The sequence below is a fragment of the Ahaetulla prasina genome, chromosome 3 (genome assembly GCF_028640845.1).
Source record: "Ahaetulla prasina isolate Xishuangbanna chromosome 3, ASM2864084v1, whole genome shotgun sequence".
Taxonomy (NCBI): Eukaryota; Metazoa; Chordata; class Lepidosauria; order Squamata; family Colubridae; genus Ahaetulla; species Ahaetulla prasina.
Window position 1 is genome coordinate 42,347,084 of NC_080541.1, and position 20,847 is coordinate 42,367,930.

Genomic DNA, 20,847 nt, shown 5'->3' on the forward strand with positions numbered 1-20,847 from the left:
TCCGGTAAAAATATAAATATAAATATTTACCTGACTCTGTGGTCTCTTCCCATAATCCTAACAGCTTTAACCAAAAACTTTCTACTATTGACCTCACCCCATTCCTAAGAGGACCATAAGGGGCGTGCATAAGCGCACAAACGTGCCTACCGTTCCTGTCCTATTGTTTTTCTTTTCTTCTTCCTATATATGTTTATATGTGTATATACTATATAATCTTTTTGTATGATGTTGTGACAAAATAAATAAATAAATAAAATAAAATAAATAAATATAAGGCTCTGTGTCTCAAATGAATTTATTAATATGTGACTAATTGGTGACTTTCACACTAAATATTTAAATTTTAAACACCAGTTTAAAGAAAATGTTTTATAGTAACTGACAGAAAATGTTTTAGTGATATAATTTAAATAATTAATAGAAAAAGGATTGAAATAACTGATCTAAAGTCTTCACACAAAAGGGGAACATGGAAAAAAAGTCAGACTTAAATTATAAATTATAAAACGATAGAAGAAAGAACGGTTTCATATCCAGATGACAAAGCTAGAAAAGACACACACCCCAATTTAGATCTCTGAATGATATATAATATTTTTTATCAAGACTTTATTTGTAATACTTCGACTGAAACAAGTAAGAAACAGAAGCTGGCCTTCCGTGAATTACACAGCCTAACTATTCTCTTTTGTTGAATACAAACATTGTTCATTTGCAAATTAGATAGTGTAGATGTATAGTTGTAGGAAATATATCCTCTTTTGGTTTTTACATGGCATAAAAATACAAGCAATTTCAACAACTGGACACTACAGGGGGCTAAATATATTAGATAGAGGAAAGATATACAAGTCTATAAAATGATGCAAAACAATATAACAATAAAAATATTGAAGGATACTTTTTGAAAAATGGAATCAGAAATTAGTAACCACAATATCATCAATGTCAGTAAGGATGTCTGATTCTATGAATAGACTATGTCCAAAACATGTTATTGAAGAAATGACAAATGCAGAACAAATTTTATCTGACAAGATAGAGATGGCATTGAAAATGGATTTACAACTGATTGGCCATGACAATGACTTAGAAATGATGTTTTCCTGGACACAAAAGAAACTGGTGAAGTTTTAAAATTTAAAATGGAAATACAAATGACAAATCAAGAGAGTGGATAGTTTTTCCTATTGGATTCACAAAAGAGGATTGTTAAAACCTTAAAGAACTCTGCAGAATGGAACAAAGAAGAAAAGAAAAGAAATAAAATCCTATGATAATAGTTGAATGAATTACAGATTAAGACTGTTAGAAATAAAAGGAAAGAATACAATGTTGGTTTATTTGATCAAGATTAAGACAAAGTATATTATTATTTCTACCCTTGATGCTCTCTGATCTTGGCTGTTTTTGTTTAATTAGCCAACTAGGTAACAACATCAGTGCTAGATGGCTTGCTGTTTTTAAATATATTAGATAGAGGAAAGATATACAAGTCTATAAAATGATGCAAAACAATATAACAATAAAAATATTGAAGGATACTTTTTGAAAAATGGAATCAGAAATTAGTAACCACAATATCATCAATGTCAGTAAGGATGTCTGATTCTATGAATAGACTATGTCCAAAACATGTTATTGAAGAAATGACAAATGCAGAACAAATTTTATCTGACAAGATAGAGATGGCATTGAAAATGGATTTACAACTGATTGGCCATGACAATGACTTAGAAATGATGTTTTCCTGGACACAAAAGAAACTGGTGAAGTTTTAAAATTTAAAATGGAAATACAAATGACAAATCAAGAGAGTGGATAGTTTTTCCTATTGGATTCACAAAAGAGGATTGTTAAAACCTTAAAGAACTCTGCAGAATGGAACAAAGAAGAAAAGAAAAGAAATAAAATCCTATGATAATAGTTGAATGAATTACAGATTAAGACTGTTAGAAATAAAAGGAAAGAATATAATGTTGGTTTATTTGATCAAGATTAAGACAAAGTATATTATTATTTCTACCCTTGATGCTCTCTGATCTTGGCTGTTTTTGTTTAATTAGCCAACTAGGTAACAACATCAGTGCTAGATGGCTTGCTGTTTTTAAATATGTATTAGTGGTTTGCCCTATCAGTGTTGGTAAGAGAGTTCATCTTCTCCAAGAAGAAATTCTTGTTTCTTGGACTTTGCTCATACAATGGCTCTTGCCTTTAATCAGGGTCATCTCCTGATGACACTACACTATCACTTATCCTATCATCATCTTTCATTTTATGTCTTGTGATTGATTAGTCAAATGTTGCAATCCAGGTTTCGTGCCCCTAATTTATATTAAATGGGTGTGAGGTTCTAAAATGTAAAAAGCATGGAAGAAACATAATATTAACCCATCAAGGCTAATAAATTAGCAAATTAAACAGATTTGAGAAAATATCAGATCAATTTCTTTTATTTATTTTGGAAAATTTATATAGCCACCTACTCACTCACGGCAGCTCCAAGTGGCTTACCAAAAAAAAAAAAAAACCAACGTAGAAGAAATAAAAATAATAAATAATAATAAAATAATAAATAACCCCCACCCCTTGATTAGAGAATCAATCGTTTTTCTCTATGGTGTACTGAATATTTATACTGTTTTATTTATATATTACGTTGATATAAAATGGTAAATACCTTAATGGTAAATACATGGATTAAAGATGTAGTAAATGTTATGGAGCATCCACAAACCTATCACACATGTTAAATCATTATAAAGTTTACAAGTTGCTTTAAAGAGCAAGTGTTCAAAATCTCTTTTTCAAGATTAATGCTGAACAAACTAATTCTAAGAAAGGTAGCTGCAAAAATACTATTTTGACTTTTCAATACTTCATTATCACTTGACCAAAATATGGGATTTATTCTGAGTTCAAACCTATGTTCTGTTACTTGTTATTTGAAGAGATTTTTCCCAGCTTGACACCAGATCTGCTCCTTATTCTTCAATTTCCAATGTAATAAAGCTTCAGTTCCTTTTAGAAAACAGGTCATTAGAATGGGCAAACAGATGGAAGACAATGTGCTGTTTTGTAATATGTCCACATTACTTAATTAAGATAAATACTGAAAGTTAGCAGTCTTCCATCTTTCCTTTGTCTTGTGAATTTCAACAAAATTAGAGGAGCACAAAAATCAAATTCAAATCAAATCAACAAGCAGCATTCAGGACAACATACATTGCTGGAACATGAAAAAGATGAATGAATCACAGTTAAGTTTTTGAAGATGACCTTTGATCTGCTTCTTAGTGACTAAAATGATTACTCAAATCCCACTGAGAAATTTCAGTAACAGTGTAACACTTGGTAGTAGGCAGGGTATAACATCTTTAAGGATGTGTCTAATGCTCATGAGCCTGATATGGTTAAATACTTACTTAGATGGATTTAAAACATATTTTAGAAAATATATTGCCTATTGTTCAGATTTAATTCCATAAATTTAAAATCAGCATTAATATAGTCAAATTATTAACATTTTTGAACTTGTATGAACAAGTAAGGGAAGAGAACATCAGGGAGAAACATCACCTTAAATTGCCTTCTGTAAATTTGTTCTTTAATAAAAAAAACAAATTTCTATGGAGACTCTCTTTAACTTTTAAGGAGTGTGTTTTGTTGTATCTGAGTGAGCTAAATTGAGTTCTAAAAAATTAAGGCGTTTATACTTCAGGCCTAAATGATTAATGAGGCAATATATATGGTTTGGTCCACGGCACTCCTGTAAATTCTGGCATCCCAAAATTACCTCCGCAGCATCTAAAATTGTGTAAGCTGTTAGCAGTCTCATTCAACATATTTTGTTATATTTCAGATAATTTTGCAGAAGAGATGTCTAGGCTAAGATAATATAAGGTTGCTAATTTCTGGCAGTTTTGTCTAGCAGTTAAAGCATCAGGCTAGAAACGAGGCAATTGTGAGTTTTAGTTCCACCTTAGGCATGAAAACTGATAGGGTGACTTTGGGCCAAACAGGATTGTTGTTGTGTGGAAAATAGGAGGAGAAAGGACTATTATGTATGTTTGCCACTTTGAGTTACTTATAAAGTAATCTGGATTCTGAGGGTGAAGTAGTAGATATTCTGCTGGACAATGCAAGCAGTGCTGCATGTTATTTATTTATTTAATAAATTTTTATCACTGTCAATCTCATATGAAATGACTTTGGGCAGCATTTATTGTTTTATTAAAATAAAACAATAAATCAATTACAAGCAATTATTAAATTAGTCATTAAAAATACAACTGTCTGGTACTAGAGCCACTTTAAGGTATTTCTAGTCCCCTGGGATCTCCAGGCCTGATGATAAAAATAGATCACAAGAGACTTATTGAAACATTAAAAATTTGAGGAACGGTATTGATTAGTCAGGGATATTATCTATATGTCATTTGAAAAAAAATGTTAGTTTGTCATGTTACCGAGATGCCCATGTTGGACATCAATCTCCAACCTATCCTTTGTAGGAAAAGTTGGGGAGTGAGTAGTGGGCTTACATAGTGACCTAAATGAAATAGATTACCTTGATCTTTTCCAGTTTAGCTTCAGAGGCAAAAGCCACATTGGTTGTCCTGTTGCTTGACCTTTTTCAGCTCCTGGATGGTGGGGTGAACCATTCCTGTCCCTTTGGGTCTTTCAGTGGCATTTGAAACCACTGAAAGCAATAGAAATAGCACTTACTTATATACTGCTTCATAGTGCTTCACAGCCCTCTCTAAGCGGTTTACAGAGTTAGCTTATTGCCCCCAACAATCATGGTCCTCATTTTACCCACCTCGGAAGGATGGAAGGATGAGTCAACCTTGAGCCCGTGAGATTCAATCTGCTGAACTGCAGCTAGCAGTCAGCTGATGTAGCCTGCAGTACTGCACTCTAACCACTGTGCCACCTCGGCTCTTCATGATGTCCTTCAGGTCCATCTTCAAAGGTTGGGAATTGGAAATATTGGGCTATGATAATGCTGTTCAGTTTTGTGCTATATTACACCAGTTTCAAATTCAAACTCGTCAGAAACTTTCCCAGGTGAACGCTGTGCCTAGGGAAGACTTTCACCAATTTTGGATGATGTACCAGTTTCAGCCTTCTAGGAAAGAAGCCCTGAAGAGTAAGTTATATCCTTGTTAACTCTTACTACAATGTGTTCTACATGAACTAGTCTCTGAAGATGATTTGCAAGCTATAACTGGTAGAAAACACAGGAACCTACTTGTTGGCACTCATATCTATCACTCATACATAATACAAGCATTGCAAGTTCTTGTAGTTAGGGAGATGGATCTCTTTCAAATAGACTACTATCCATCTGTGATGCGCTTCAAGTATATTTTGCCCCTGTTACCTTGGAAATAGAGCTGACATAATTCTATCAAAGCCATCATCCTTTCTCTCTACAGCCACTAATAGTCTATTAGGTACAATTCAAAGCATTGGTAGTGACTTATCAATCCCTAATTAATTAATTAAGGAACTATCTGCAAGACTGTGCTTCTAATTGAACCTATCCCTGCAGTATTCATGTCCTGAATAGGAATACTGAGGGCATCTTCCCTGAGGAAAATTTGGGGGAAATGAGAAATCATTGCCTTTTTAATTATGGCCTTAACTTCAGGGAACAGTGTTTCCTTGGAGATATGAATGGTGGCTTCTCTCTTGACTTTTACTGCTGTTTAAAGTGTGCTGTTAAGAAAGATCCTTGAAGATTAATATTATTGTCACTTGGGACGTCCCATAATTATTACACTTATGGGTTTAATAATGTTGTAATAATTGTAGTGATTTAATAATGCATTAATTAAGTATTGCTATTATATAATTGAACTCATTTTTTCCACTTCTCAGAATAAAATTGGCTCCACATTAAAGCAGATTAGAGAGACAAGCACTGGCTAATGGCCATCTTTTCTCCCTCCTCCTTTCAAATATAAAATTCTGAATTCTGCTCATACAGTAAATCTGTGGGGAAGAGTTGTGGATTTTGCTTTGTGGATGCTGCATTGCTGACAGCCATGTTATGTCGTGAGGAGATTCAGTTGAGTAAGCCACCTACACACCTTTAAGCAGACTTCTCTTCTGAATGAAAAAACAACTTTGACACTGAAGGCACAAAAGACAACGTGCTCCTACTGTCCTACCACATAATTTAGCCCTCATACAAGAAAAACGAATACTTAGATAAGGCTTCAGGGTCAAGTTTCTGCCTTTCCACAACTCACTAAAATCATCTTCTTACCGAGTGCAATCTATTGCTGACATGGAAAAGGAAACAAAATGAATATAATATCATCTCAACAAGGTGACTCAAGGCATGAAAATCATACCAGCTGCGCAGCTAAAGTAATCAGCACCTACTATGGACAGAAATGATACAGGAGAGTGTTGGAGGTGTACAATCTCTTTAGTGACAATGGCAAAGATATCCATTTATACTGCATTATCCTATATTAAGGACAGACAATATAAAGTGATTGATGATATAGTGCTGGATGATTGCTTTGGACAGTGAGAGATAAATTTTAAATAAATAAATAAATGATAGGCCTGTCAGATTGAATGGCACTCAACATTTTACTCAGGAAAAGTTATATTATTATTATTATTATTATTATTATTATTATTATTATTATTATTATTATTATCATTATTATTTTAGCAATACAAATAGTGTTTATGATACAACTATATTAAAGCCTTTTAGCATCTAGCTGTTAAAATTTGTATTCAGGAAAAGAAAATCTGAAACTACAAAGGGAAGTACATTGGAAATACGAAACCTCAGAAGCATTTTTATGTATTTATTTTAAATATTTGCATAGATAATTATCTTAAAACCATACTCTGAGTGGCTTACAACCATGAATAAAACTATAAAAACAAAAACAATAAAACAACCCCACCACCAGCAGAAAAACTTGACACCAAAGTCAAATTCCCCTGATGCAACCTACACAATCTCTCCCACTCTAACCAACCTTACCTTTTCCCAATATTTGGGGGCACAGCAGATCTTGAGTGCTCTTCTGAAGGTTAAAAGGGTAGGCGTAAGGCTGTCATATTTTGTCACAAGTCAGGGTTATGCTTCCAATCAGTGGTGGGTTGCTACCAGTTCACCCCAGATCAGGCAAACCGGTAGCAACAGAGCAGGAGGCTCCGTTCACCACCCTGATATCTCTGCGCATGCGCAGAGGCATCACACATGTGCATGAGTGCATGCGCGCCCACGAGAAAACTGGCGGCGATGGGATTTGAAACCCACTACTGCTTCCAATGACTTACAAGGTTGCAATGTTTAAAGCAAGGGACTTGGAGCATGCCCATCCTATCTGCTCTGGTGGGATAGGCTGATAATGTCAGGAAGGGGCAATCCTGGGAAAACCTGAAAACTAAAGAGCTGTCATGCAAAAGATATCTCAGTTCATTAAAGCAGAGGGGACATGGAAAGTATTTTAGAAGGTACCCTCCCTAGTTTTTCAGAGAGTAAAAAAAAAAAGGGAGGGTGGGAGGGAGGAGTACTTTCAGACTTGCAAGATTCAGTTAATGAAACTTTACAATAAAGAGAGAGCTAATATTCATTGTTGTACTTCTTGTTTGAACTTTTTCCTAGGGTTAACAAGGTCCTATTCATGTTGGCTTTAAAGGTAACAATCAACACCATGAACTGTATGCGGGAAGAAACTGAGGGACCACGCAGCTTATGCAACCGGGGTGTTGTTAAGGGTAATCTGGGCTCACAACCAAGGTTGTGGACTATTGAGCAGAGTATCCGTTGAGATTACGGATGAAAGTGACTGAGACTGGCTGTGGACAGTAACAGTTACTACATAGACAAACTGGGGTTTGATATTACTTTACTTTTAGGGAAAAGCAAAATCATAGTCCAAAACAATCCAGGTCATACACATATAAAGCCAGTCCAGGGATATTACAAATATCAAGTCTTCTTACCAAACGTAGACTTGCACAACAAACCAGATCTTTAGGTTCAGCCAAACACAGTTCAATAACAGTCAGTAAATATTGAGGAATCAGTAAATAGCCATGATCAAGCATTGATCATGCATAGAGCTCAAATATACAGTTGCAGCATATCATCAGGTAACAATGCTGTAGAGTCCCCACAAGCCATCATTTAGCTTTCCTTATGTACATTGGCTACAGAGCTCAGCCAATCAGGATGCATGATGATGCAGCACAGCCTTAAAGCAATATAATACCTTTCTTACTGCAAACATACATAGTTGGTTTATATATTGCCTGGCCAACTAGTTAGACAAATAACAATTTCCTAACAGGTGTAATATAGTCAAACCTATAGATACTCAACACTGTGTATGCCGCTGAATCCTGGAACAATTGTAGTTTCCAGGAGCTCTCATTGAGCAGGAGCTGTGAGTCTAGGAGGACTCCCAAATAGCAAACCAGATCCATCCAGGGGAAAGATGACATGTCACCAGACCTGGAGATACAAAACCCTCAAGATTCCATCTTATGAAAAACTAAAAAAGGATGACATTACATTTATAATTGGGAAGAAAACAGAACTTGCATACAATGCAAATGAAGTCAAAATTATATTAATTAGACTTTATAGGTCATCTTATAATAAAACAGTTATCAAAGTTCATGTTGCAAGATTGATGCAAAAGAATCAATCAGTCAGAATAGAACTAGAAGGGACCTTGGAGGCTTTCTAGTCCAACCCCCTGCTCAAGCAGGACACCCTATACCGTTTCAGATATGTGGTTTTCCAGTCTTTTCTTAAAAACCTCCAGTGATGCAGTACCTACAACTTCTGAAGGCAATCTGTTCCACTGGTTAATTGTCCTCACTGTTAGAAAGTTTCTCCTTAATTCAAAGTTGCTTCTCTCCTTGATTAGTTTCCATCTATTAATTTCTAAAAGAAGAGAAGGTGGAGCAATTTTATGATCAGGGTCCATTTGAAATGGATAAAACTTGCAAGCAATATATGCTCCTTGTAGTTGGAGACTAGAATTCCAGAGCTGAAAATAATGAAGAAAATGTATTTCAACTGAATGGACTAGAAAACTAAAATGAAACAGAAAAAATGACTCATCAGTTTCTACCAAAACATGACCAGATGGAGAACACAGAGAACACAAAAAAAATCATGATATGAAGAGATCAGTTATAACTGCAGGTGTGAACAGGAGCTATCTGTGGAACAAATCAAGTCAAGTGGAAGAAGTAAACCAACTAGATTCCATAATAATAATAATAATAATAATGATGATGATGATGATGATGATGATGATGATAATAATAATAATAATAATAATAATAATAATAATAATAATAATAATAATAATAATATAATTTGTATACCGCCCTTCTCCCGAAGGACTCAGGGCGGTGAACAGGCAAATAAAATAATACAATATATTACAATAAAACACATTTTAAAAAACTTATTCAAAATAGCCTAAATTTAAAATACCATACAAAATATAAAAAATAAACCCCAATAAAATCCATATTTAAAAACCCTATTTAAGCCAGTCCTGCTCGAAAGAATAGATATGTCTTCAGCTCATGCGAAAGGTCCGGAGGTCAGGAAGTTGTCAAGTCCTGGGGAAGCTCGTTCCAGAGGGTAGGTGCGCCCACAGAGAAGGCTCTTCCCCTGGGGGTCGCCAGCCTACACTGTTTGGCTGACGGCACCCTGAGAAGACCCTCTCTATGGGAGCGTACCGGCCGGTGGGAGGCATGTGGTAACAGAAGGCGGTCCCGAAGATATCCCGGTCCTATGCCATGGAGCGCTTTAAAGGTGGTAACCAACACCTTGAAGTGCACTCAGAAAACCACAGGTAGCCAGTGCAGCCTGCGCAGGATCGGTGTTATATGGGAGCCACGAGTGGCTCCCTCTATCACCCGCGCGGCCGCATTCTGAACCAACTGTAGTCTCCGGGTGTACCTCAAGGGGAGCCTCATGTAGAGAGCATTGCAGTAGTCCAGGCGCGAAGTGATAGTGTTACCTTGACTATATATCCACCATTTTCAAGGAGAACATCAAAATTTCTTTGAAGTCTTGAACCCCATAGAGAACCAGAAGACCTATGAATGAAACCAAGGTTGCTACAATAAAAGTGGAAAGAGAATGCCAAAGATTAAGAACAGAAGACAGGAAACTGGATGTGAGAACATATGGTAAGAAATTGGCAAGAAGAGAAAACAACCAAAGCAAAAAAAAAAAAAAAAACCTCAGAAAGGAACTTAATATAGAATTTCAAAGGGCGGTTAGAAGACATTAGAAGTGATATTAAAAATATATGACAAAAACAGACACAGCAAATCAAAGACAGAAACAGAAACAGCAAATCAAAGAAAGTCTTCCAAAACATCTCTAAACTGAGAAGGAGATTCCAGCCTTGAATTGATAACGTTAAAGAAAGCCAATGTACAAAGATGGAAGGAATATAATTGAAATTATTTATAAAAGGGATGTGAACATCCAAGAAATCTTAGAAAATACTCATTAATTACAAGAAGCTGTAGTACTAGAAGACAAAATTAAATCTTATTGAGTCATTACCAAGTTGGAACACTACAGTAATTGATGAAACATTGACAGAAATATTGGATGCAAAAGAAGAAGGACCTATGCCAGTGTCTAAGAACTGCTTTGGTAGAACTTAGTGTATTCATTACTATATCTCACTAAGGAGAAAAAACATAGGTTTACTTTTTTTAAAATGAAAGCTTATCTTTCACCAGCAGCTGAAAGCAGCAGGAAGTCTGAGAACAGTTTTCCTTAGGGTAAAATTTGTCACTTTCAATAAAAACTTAGCTTAATTTTAAAGAAGGATTTTTGGTTTGCAGCAAGATTTTACTTTTTGGAATGTAGTATGTTAATTACATTGTAGGTATTCTTTTCTAATTGGTATTATGAATATTTTAGCAATAGCAATAGCACTTAGATTTATATACTGCTTTGCAGTGCTTTACAGCCCTAACCCTAACCCCAACAATCTGGGTCCTCATTTTACCGACCTCGGAAGGATGGAAGGCTGAGTCAACCTGGTAAGATTCAATCTGCCAAACTGTTGGCAGCTGGTGATCAGCAGAAGTAGCCTGCAGTACTGCACTCTAACCACTGTGCCACCGCGGTTTTACAAACCAATAAAATAATTTTGAAATTATGGTTGTTACTGTCCATTAAGTCAATCCTGATTTCAGGCAACTATGAGAACAATATTTTCAGAAGTGGTTTTGTCAGTACCTTCTTCCTAGGATTAAGAGAGAGACTGATCACAATCACCAAGCCGGCTTCTTTGCCTAAGGCAGGTCTAGCACTCATGGCATCCTGGCTTCTAATCCAATGTCTTTAACCATTACATCAATGAAACTGACTTTCATTTAATATATATATTATTTCACACACAATAAATAACCTAAGCTTCCCAATGTATATTCATTCTTCCGTCAGGGTATTTGGGAAACAAGACCTTGAACTGAACTGTGTTTTCATAAGCTGTAGCACTGTATTTAGCTTGTATAAATTAGGTAACACAGTATTTTGCTTTTGCTCAATGTGGTCTGAAGCCTTTCATGAATACTCATTTATCTGTTCAGACAGGCCATGACCTCATTTTCTCTTTCATTCAAGCTCCAAGTATTAAAAAGTAATCCGAGCAATAAATGCTTCTTTGCTTCAAGACACACCACTGGTTGATAAATGGCAGCATTGTAAAGAAAAGACTTGATGAGAGGCTGTGACCAAAATGTTTACAGGAATCACCTTTCAGATGCAGAGTTCAGAATTCCCAAGTAGAATAGTTTTTGGCTATGCTGGCTGGGCAATATTTCCCACTCTGCTGAATGTCAGCCATATCTCCAGCTTGGGTTGCTGCAGAGTGCTTGCTATCAGCTGCCATAGAAATGGGGAGAGGGGCATGGGAATTTGGGATGGAGACACGAGCTGCTGTGTAGTAGTCCCATGAGAACTGTAAGGGAGGTTTGTACTCATAAATTATGGTGCTGCTGAGTGGAGTTGTTTATACTCTGTCAAGGCCAACCGTCCTCAGACTCCAGATTTGAGAAATACCTGATGAGGAGCTTTCCCATAACATCATATTGGATGCTGATTGGACTCTCAGTGCTGGACCCTGGGGTGACTTTCAATGTGTAACCTTGTTTCCACTGCTATCATTTCAAATTTAGTAAAAGTATCTCTTCTCTAATTCAATGGAGTGAACTTTCTTAAGCTTTGAATGGAGGCAGGTCCAACATTTTCTCATTTTCAGGAACATAAATACATTTCCCAACATAGTGTTCTCTAAATATTTCACTTCAATTCCTGCTACTTGCAATCTGCATGGCCACAACTATCTAAAAACAATGGAGTTGACATCTTTCCCCATCATCAGCTTGGGGGAGGAACACTTTGAAGAAACCATGAATGGTTTTGAAACATCAGGTTAGCACAGTGGAACCATATCAAGCTTCTGAGAAGAGTTCATAAATCTGGTGGAAATTTTGGACTTTGAGCATCTTAAAGACTGAATTCCAGTCTATCGGCCAAATTTATAATTTCTAGTTGCATTATAGAACATTTTATGTTGGAGACTATAGAAGTATGTGAAGATAAACAAACAAACAAACAGAAAAACAAACGATTAACAGGGTTGGAAGGGACCTTGTAGTTCATCTAGTCCAAACACCCCCCATCCCAGCAGGAGACCCTACACCATTTCTAGCAGATGGCAGTCCAGCCTCTTCTTGAAAGCTTCCAGTGATGAAGTTCCCACAACTTCTGAAGGAACATCAATACCTGGAAAGATACAGAACGTAGCCTGAATTTCTTTCTCAGGCTAATGCAATATTAGGAACAAAAATATCTCTATAGGCGATGGACAAAAATAATCTCTAAACCATCTCATTGTAATTCTGAATATGTCATGTACTAAGTAGAACTCGGCTTGGAAAAAACATTTCCCCGTCTATTAAATAGATTTGGGGTGGGGGATTTTCTTTTTTCCTTTTCAGGATATGGAATACTTGCACTGCAAAGCCGGATGCTATGCTTAAGCTCATCCTACTTATATCCAAGGTGTGTATATTTTAGTGTTTTAGTGTCTTCTATAGAATCATCCCTTTGTGCTATCGGAGATGGCCATCTGAATGAGACTTAATTGTGATTCCACCTTTATCCTTGGAACATCTGGGCATTTGGGATAAAACAGATTTAGCCAGTATTTCTCAATTGCTCCTTTAAATAGTTTAAAGGCAAAGTTAAATAGTACAATATATTAAAACAGCATAATGTTTTCTGTTTATTCGTTAAAAAAAAAGAATACCATCTTTCATCCTCTCTCAACTTCTATTATGTTACATTAGTATGAAATTAACAGACCATCTCATAGACTGTTCCAAATACGCCCTAAGGTTTTAATGATTATCAGCTTTGGGCATTGTATCTCGCTTCTTGCTTCCCAAAGTTGTCACATCTTATCTAGCTTATATGATTGAATGAGACACACTACGTTGGCTGTTACTGCATCCCAGAAATGCAATTTGCAACATTACAGAAGTAATGTACAAGCCAAGTCAAGGATAACATTAGCTGTATCAATTTCTGTAATAATAATAATAACAACAGTTATTATTACATGAAAAATAGGGTTATAAATACATAATTAGCTTAATATCAAAGTATTTATTAACATGGCTATCCATTAAAAAGAGCAGAGCATTTTGTCCTTTTATTTTTTTTCTTCCATTCATTTGGGTTTGATTCTTAAAGACTGCCTGGATAAGTCAGGAGTTTTCAGAAGTTTGCATTGCCTCCTTCCTATGGCTGAGAGAACGTAGCTAACCCAAGGTCATCCAGTTGGCTTTATGTCTAAGGCAGAACTCATCTCCCGTTTTCTAGCCTAATAGCTTAACCCCTACGCCAAACTGGCTCTTTTGTCCTACTAAATGCAAAATTCATCTAATTTATCATACAAACATTGAATTCAACAGTGAGTATCAATCTTTAACTATAATAAATGACAAATTCTAGACAGTGTTATTCACTCACTTTATAACTGTTATAAATATTGTATTCAAAAACCACTAAAATATATAATAAACTGCAGAAATAACAAATTCTCAAACTACATCCTAAAATTAATTTTTTTAAAAATCCATCCAACCACTCTGAAATAAAAAGGATGAAATGTAGAAGTTTGGCTAATGGAACTGTTTTTTCCCTCAAGAAAAATCTATTTCAACTGTAATAAATTGTGTTAACATGAACCTTTCCATCATGATTTCATTTCAGCTATTATTTCACTGGCATCCTAACATAAGGGTGGAAGACAGGTGCAAATCAATCAGAGGTAAGCATTTTATTGTAAAATGGCTCTTCCTTCCTTCTCTCGTCTTTATTGCTTTGTACATCTGAACATCAAACTACTGAAGATCAAATTAAATATCCTCAGACAATCAAGAATATGAGCAGGGACTCCCTAGAATAAATTCTCTCCTGCCCTACCAAAAGCAAATAACTCTTTCTCATTTCTCTTTACTACAATATGAATAGGAAATATATTATCTACCTTCTAGAATGAGGTTTTTTTTTTACATATGTAAGGTTTTTATCTATAAGGTTTATATATAACTGTATATTTAAACTGGCTTTATTTACCCGTTTTACTAATTCTCTATTAAATCTGGCATCTCATTAGGAATAACAGTTGAACAGTTGAACAGTTTTTTTACATATGTAAGGTTTTTATCTATAAGGTTTATATATACTGTATATTTAAACTGGCTTTATTTACCCATTTTACTAATTCTCTATTAAATCTGGCATCTCATTAGGAGTAACAGTTGAAAGTACTTAATATATCCCTCGCTATACATTAATATAATAAAACAAGATTGTAACCTTATGCCTGACTACTCAGAAATAAAACCAAGGGAATTCAGTGAGCATATCCCTAAGTAAGTATTGAACTTTCAGTTTAACAGCCTATTTTTGCCCCAAGCTAGTATTACATCATGAAAAAGACTCAGTTCCTAGTACTAATTATATGAGTACATCTTTTTTGCTTGTACACTCCTAGATCCACCCACAGTATGCTGTTCAAAGGAAGTATTGAATACAAAAGCTCAAACTTTCCACTGTTTCCTTTGTGTGGAGTTGTCTGGAACACAGAAGGATCTACGTCAACATGCATGTAACTCTTGACAAGAGTAAAAAATAGCACTAGAATTATATTATTTCAATGTCCCAAAGATGCTTTTTCAAGAGGCAACTGGATTTTCTGTTTTTTCTTTGAAGACATTTCTCTTCTCATCTAAAAAGCTTCTTCCGCTCTGACTGGATAGTGGGGAATGGAAGGATTTATACTCCTTGCAGACAGCTGGTCATTTGCATTCTTTTAGAGAGTCGTTGATGCCACCTAGAGGTTTATCTGTGTCATCAGGGTCACCTGAGTAGTGCAAAATGGGTGTGGAGCTTACTTGGAAAGGAACGTTGTCTCTCCTGAACGGCTCTTCTCAGTGGCTGCGGAATAGTCCAGGAATGGGTGTTGTTACAGTCGGATCTGCCCAGAGACTGAGTCATAAAATCCTTAGACACGCCCTCTTGCTTTTCTCACTCTTCAGTTTTTCGGTGAAGTCGTGCTGAAAGAGAGGCTTGCAAAATGTTAGAAACAACTGGCTCCAGACCTTATGCCACAAGGGTGGGGCTGGACTATTCCGCAGCTACTAAGAAGAGCCATTCAGGTGAGACACTGTTCCTTCTCCAGTGTAACTGTGGAATAGTCCAGGAATGGGACATACCAAAGCCTGGCTGTCCTAAGGGTGGGTAGTCATTGGATCTGGAGCCCCTGAGGCCAAATGCACTTGTTGTAAAACCCTCCTGCTGAAGGATGCCTCTGCTGATGCAAAGACATCCTACTTATAATGGCGAATGAAGGGCGAAGGCGTAATCCAGGTGGCTGCCCTGCAAATATTTTTCAGGGAAGCTTGTGTCGACTAGGCAGCAGTGGTAGCTGCACTTCTAGTCAAGTGTGCAATTATCCATCTGGGAACCAGACTCGACTGCACCTGGTAAGCTTTGGCAATACTCGTCTTCAGCCAGCTACCAATAGTTGCAGGAGACACCCTGGTGCCCAACGAAGAGGGCTGGAAGGAGACAAACAGAGCCTCAGATTTCCTGGTGGGTGTGGCTTGTTTGATATAGATCTTGAGAGCCCTCCTTACATCCCAGGTATGCCAACATCTCTCCAGGGCATGGGACAGCCCTGGACAGAAGTTTGGCAGGATGACTTCCTGGGCTCTCTGGAACCAGGAGTTGACCTTGGGGATGAAGGAGGGATCAGGTCTCAGGATGACCCTATCCAGATGAAATATGCAGTGACCAGCTCTAACAGAAAAAGCTGCCATCTCGGGTATGTGCTTAGCCGATGTTATAGCTACCAGGAATGCCACTTTAAGAGCCAAACCTGCCTTAGAATGGTACTGTGCAACAACCCTTTGTTCAGACTCTCCTGCAAGAAGTTGAGTACCTACAGAACGGAAGCAAAGTAGGGGAGACATGATGCGATGTACACCATCGGACAAACCCGGCCCAGGTGGCATTGTAGATTCTGGTGGTCGATGGCCTGGATGGTTCGTATGACCTTGTCCAAGTACTTGTCCCTCCTTAGGAGGATCCCTTCAAGTGCCAGGTGGTCAGTTGGAGCCACCCTGGCTCTGGGTGTTCCAAGACTCCCTGGCTCAGAGGCTGACTAAGCTCATGAACCGCAGCCACCTGGGCCAATGTGGGGTGACCAGGATAACCTCTGCCTTGTCCAAAATCACCCCCCGAATCACTCTCGGTATCAGGGGGAGAGTGGGAATCCATAAAGAAGACCTGGAGGCCAAGCGCAGTGGAGGGCATTGGTCCCTTCCGTCCCCAGAGATGGAAACCTTGTGAAAAAACAAGGCAGTTGGGCATTTGCCAGTGAAGCAAATAGGTCTATAGTCGGTTGTCCGAACTTGTCACATATTTCCTGAAAAATTGCCAGGTGGAAGTGCCATTTGGCATTGTCCATGGTAATCCTACTCATGTAGTCTGCTAGAGCATTTGATGTCCCTGCAATGTGCTCCGCCTTGAGGGAGAGCATGTTCAGTTCCACCTACTTTCCTAGCCGCAAGGATTCCTCAATGAGATGGCATGAGTGGGTTCCTCCCTGGCGGTTGACATGAGCTTTCACTGTGACATTGTTGGTTAGAACAAGTACATGTCTCCCCTGTATGGAGCCCCGAAAAGGGACAGTAGGCCAGATAAATTGCCCTCAGCTCAAGTCAGTTGATGTTGTTGACAAGTTCCTGCGGGGACCAGCAACCTTGTGCTTCTTTGGCCTGGAGATGAGCCCCCCAGCCATAGAGACTTGTGTCTGATGTGAGTGTCATCCTGGTGGGCTCCCTGAAGACACTGCCCTTGTCGAGGGCTGATGATACCCACCGGTGGAATGACTTTAGGACTGGCAATGACACCATGACGTTGATCAGCGAGTTTGATAGTTTTACCTTCTGATGAGGGAACATGAATCATTGGAGACTGCGAGTGTGTAAGCGGGCCCAATGGACTTTGGCCATGCATGAAATCATCTTGCCCAGTAGAGTGGCAATGGGAACCCTGGGGTTCTGTTGAATCTGAACTATCAAGGCCCCTATGCTCTCCCGTCTGTCTGGTGAGAGGAAGACCTTCCCTCGGCAGGAGTTGATGATTGCCCCCAAGTGAGTGATAACAGTGGAGGGATCCAGTTGACTCTTTTTGTAGTTGATCAGGAATGCATATTCCTGAAGAGCCTGAATTGTTATGTCCAGGTCCTCTCTGGCCCTGGGAAGGGAGACCTGGACCAGAATGTCATCTAGGTAGGTTTGCACGTGCACTGGGATTGTTCTCAAGTGCACTATGCTTAAAACTGCCCGACTGCCAACTTACATTTGATTAGATGCCACAGCGAATATGTGCGCCAGCTGAAAAAGTGGCGGTGTTAAAATGGTGGTGGTGGAGGCGGTTGCAAGATGGCCACAGCGGCAAGTAGCAATCTCCAATGATGGCGGTGGCAATGAGCAAGGCTTGAAGCCAAAAGCTGCCCGTTGGTTTCCCACAAGGCAGTGCTGCTTCCTGGGCACTTCAAAAGTGCTCCAAGGTGCTTCCAAGCAGCGAGGGTTCCTGGCTCATTGGCAGCATGGGAGCCTGCCTGATGAAGAGGGGGACCTGAAAAGCCGCGGCCATTTCAATATAATCTGAATAAGCCAGAACGCTAAGAGAGCTGCCTGAGTAAGCTCAAGGAAAAAACAAACAAACTTCTAAGGAGTAGAAGTAAAGAGTAAAGGAATTAAAAAAAAAAAAAAGAGGCCTAGACCAGAATAGTCCAGGAATAATCCACTACAATCGCAGAGCACACAAAAAAAGTCTCTATCGGACTGACTGAGCCAAAAAACTGGAGAGCAGAGAGGCAAGAGGGCGTATCTAAGGATTTTATGACTCAGTCTCTGGGCAGATCGGACTGTAGCAACACCCATTCCTGGACTATTCCACAACTACAGTGGAGAATGTTGAAAGGACTGTGACTCTGATGACAAACCTCCAGGTGGCCCTCTAAAAAAATCCATTCTCTAAAACAGGGGTGTCCAAACTACGGCCCGCGGGCCAACTGCGGCCCGCGGGTCAGTTTTTTTTGGCCCGCAGCAAATTCTGGAAGTATAATTTAAAATGGCCCTTTTCGCGCTGCGAGGCCCGCGGCTCCTCCCCATGGGCGGGGAATAATGAAGGGAGGGGGCAGAGGAGGCGGCGAGCGGGAAAGAGGCTGCTGGCTGTGCCTGCCCCCAGCAGTTCTACCCTCACCTTCCTCGGGCCGCCATCGAGAAACAGGTGAGGAGGGGTTCTGTCCTCGCCTTCCTCGGGTGGGAATAACGGCGAGGGGGAGGCGGCAGCAAGCGAAGAGGCTGCTGGCCGTGCCCGCCCAGCAGCTCTGTCCTCGCCTTCCTCGGGTGGGAATAACCAGCTCTGTCCTCGCCTTCCTCGGGTGGGAATAACGGCGAGGGGGAGGCAGCAAGCGCGAAGAGGCAGCAAGCGAAAGCAGCGTCACCAAAAGGAGAGACCCGACAGTCTTTTAATCCGTGTAAAATTGGAGGCTTGGGTGGAATTTTAAATCAAAGGAATGCATTGATCAAACCAATATGCAATTCGGGGGGAAAAATCCTGCTGGGCGTGTTGCACGAACTGGACACATCAATCCACGCGCCTTGGTTGCACTGAAGTAAATTCCGCGCAAATCCGAGTTAAAAGCTCGGAGGGTTAACAGCGCCTGCCGTCTAGACAGGGGAAAAGGAGCGCTCCATTTCTAAGGGTGGGTGGGAAATGAGCGGACTGCTAGGCGGCGCAAGAAGAAATCTCAGGAATAAGAAATGCAAAACCCAAATCCGAGCCAAAGTCTTTCCAGGGTTTGAAAACCTGGGCAAGGTGGATTTTCTGGCTTCTGCAGAAGCGGGAACCAGGAGTCTGCCGGGAAGGATCCGAGTATCTTCCGGGTTTCTCCAGTTTCAAAGAAACCCTCTTTTCCCCAGCGCTTCTTCCAATCTGCAGGGCTCGAATCGCCAGCCTGGGGCTGATCGCCTTGCTGCTCTCTTCCGGCTGCCCCACCTGCTCTCCTCTGGCAGCAACCAAGGCCCGACTCCTCCGGCCCAGAGACTGCGGGCTCTGCCTCCCTTCCCCGGCGCTTCCTCTTCTTCCTCCTCCTCTTGCTTTTACCGCACCCGCAGCTACCGCTGCAGCCCTTGACGCAGCTTGACCGACGCGCGGAGCGGATCCGGCCAGTCTTGCCTCCTCCCTCCTTGTGTCCCGGGGGAAGGAAGGATCCAGTTTGCTATGGCGCTGTGCCGGTTTCTATGGCTACCCTCGGATACTGGAGCCGCCGCCGCCGCCTCTTGCCAAGACAAACCACTCGGCGGCGCCTGCAGCCACCACTTTTCACCCTAAATCCCTCCGCGGGCTGATCCCTGCAGGAGCCATAAGTATCCCTCTCCTGTACCTCTTCCTTCTCCCGGTCTGGAGAGAAAAACAGAAGTATCCAGGTGGGCCTCGATGGGAGAATTGCAATTATCTTGAAAAGGAATAGCCGGACTAGGGGACACCCCCGAGGGGGTATCTTAATTTTTGGATAAACTTCTTTCTTGTGGATGCTTCTGGGTGGAAATTCCTGGGGAGAACACCAGACCCCAAAGAGTGAAGCTCATACCCTGGGAGTCCGCAGGTTACTCGACAGATGCTCAGAGGTATTGGGTTTTTTCCCCCCTTTATACAGATTCTGTATAAAGTCAGCACCCCCCCACCCCCCCCCCTACAGAAAGAAGGATTTTGGGGGGTATTAAAAACAAATAGAATTAGAATAGAATAGAATTGAATTGAATTGAATTGAATTGAATTCTTTATTGGCCAGGTGTGATTGGACACACAAACTCGGTAACTTTAAAGTAGGTGGACTTCAGCTCCCAGAATTCCCCAGCTATCAATGGTACTCATCAAGAAAATTGAATTGCATGTTGTTATGTTACTACAAACTGAATGTGACTCAGCCATATAACATGATGCCCAGAGTTGCATTATCACAGAGATGGAAGGCATATAAATTCAATAAATAATGGCTGCGATATAAATAATGCAAATGTATTTTATCTTGCATTATCAGAAATAGGTCTTTTTTCTGCATTAATCATTCTTTACTTTCAGTACAGGGTCCAATTTTGAGTACCACAAATATGGATTGAGACCAATTTAGATACATTTGGAGAGAAGCA

At 39.5% G+C, this 20,847-nt stretch overlaps 1 protein-coding gene and 1 long non-coding RNA gene across 5 annotated transcripts in view; one reads left to right on the forward strand and one right to left on the reverse strand.

Annotated features, from left to right (window-relative positions):
• LOC131195681 (uncharacterized) overlaps positions 1-20,847 on the forward strand; it is a 117,975-nt gene that overhangs the window by 48,826 nt on the left and 48,302 nt on the right. The window contains exon 4 of the long non-coding RNA XR_009154526.1: positions 14,327-14,384. This is a non-coding gene — a long non-coding RNA (uncharacterized LOC131195681). The remainder of the gene's footprint in view (positions 1-14,326; positions 14,385-20,847) is intronic.
• Positions 1-20,847, reverse strand: part of KCNB2 (potassium voltage-gated channel subfamily B member 2) — a 209,794-nt gene that overhangs the window by 37,449 nt on the left and 151,498 nt on the right. The gene's annotated exons all lie outside the window — the stretch shown is intronic.